The sequence below is a fragment of the Nelumbo lutea genome, chromosome 1, assembly GCF_056320005.1.
Source record: "Nelumbo lutea isolate HS-2025 chromosome 1, American lotus-T2T, whole genome shotgun sequence".
NCBI lineage: Eukaryota > Viridiplantae > Streptophyta > Magnoliopsida > Proteales > Nelumbonaceae > Nelumbo > Nelumbo lutea.
This window is the reverse complement of record NC_142684.1, coordinates 139680189-139681726: the sequence shown is the minus strand read 5'-3', so window position 1 is coordinate 139681726 and position 1538 is coordinate 139680189. Positions and strand designations below refer to the sequence as shown.

General features: G+C 34.7%; 1 pseudogene; it reads left to right on the top strand.

The window, feature by feature from the left end:
* The first annotated feature begins 579 nt into the window (after positions 1–579).
* Positions 580–1139, top strand: LOC148877922 (dynamin-related protein 3A pseudogene; annotated as a pseudogene).
* Positions 1140–1538: the final 399 nt, after the last annotated feature.

The window sequence follows — 1538 nt, the reverse complement described above, 5'->3', positions numbered from 1 at the left end:
TCCCAAGTCTATCCAACGGCTGATAACATTCTAAACTAACACGAGTCTCATAAGTGTTTAGTTTAAGGATAATTACACAGAAATGCATCAATTATAACATGAACCAATTATGTACTTTTATTCATTTACAATAAATGGATATGCACGTCAATCTGATTAGAGCTAAAGACATACACTATCTAACAAGATGATGAATTAGATTTTTGAGTGTTCTTATGGTTATGGTGTCAATTGTTGATGACTCTCCTTCCTTGGGAGATAGGACATAGATACCGTATTTGCTGGTGGAATTCCTTTGTAAATCTGGATGTGAAACTAGTTCTGTAAAGCTTTTAGTTTCTCAATATATCAATTAATAGGCTAACAGGGGGAATTTGTCATATTCAGGGGGAACAAATCGGCTTTTGGGTGGTGTAAATAGTAGAAACTGATCCATCACTTGGTAGCATTTCGAATTCAAGAGAAAATGACAAAAGAACCTAACCTTTGAGAAGATTGATGACTTGGGGGATTTACTTGGAATAACAAAAGGTTCCAGTTGGTAACCAACCATCTGATATTGAAGCAAGAATTAGAACAATGATACTATCGTACATCAAACACCCTAGTTGTTTAATTTTGGTAGTATCTCCAGAAAATTTAGATTTGGCTAATCCATATGCACTTCAGATAGCTGTGATTGTTGATCTTGATGGTTATCGAACTATTGTTGTAATTACAAAGTTGGATATTATGGACGAAGGTATTGATGCCCATAATTATTTCCTTAGAAAAGTGATCTCTCTCTTTGACTTGGTTATGTGAGTGTCATGAATCGTGGTCCAGAGGATATTATGTACAGCCGGAGTATTGAGGATTCACTTGCCTATGATGAGAACTTCTTCCGCAGTCGCCCTGTCTATAATGGTTTTGTTGATTGTTGTGGCATTCCTCAGTTAGCAAAGAAATTGAACCAGATTATGGTGCAACACATAAAAGACAGTGCTTCCAGCTTTGAAGTCACGAATAAGTTCAGCATTGGATTGGTTTCTGTTGCAAAGGACCATGCCAGTTATGGGGAAATAACAGAATCAAAGGTTGGTCAAGGAACTCTCCTCTTGAACATTCTTTCTAAATACTGTGAAGCCTTACATCATTGATTGAGGGGAAAATGAAGAAATGGCAACATTTGAGCTCTCTGGTGGAGCATGAATTCATTATATCTTCCAACAAATCTTTGTGAAGAGCCACCATATCTAATTTTTCTTCGATTATTCGAAGTAAAAGCCACTATATCGTACCGTTTGTTCTCTATTTTTTTTTTTAATTTTTTTCTTCCACATGACCACCAATTCACAACAGTGATCCGATGCTGTTCGTGACTCCAAGTAAAAGCCATATTGTACCATCATTTCAAACCACTCTTTGTATACATATTAAAATAGATAAAAAGATAAAAAAAAATTATTCAAATGTTTCATTTTGAAAATTTAAAGGAGAATGATGGATAAAACAATCTTTTTCATTTTTTTTTTATTAGCAGATGTTAAATAGAAGAG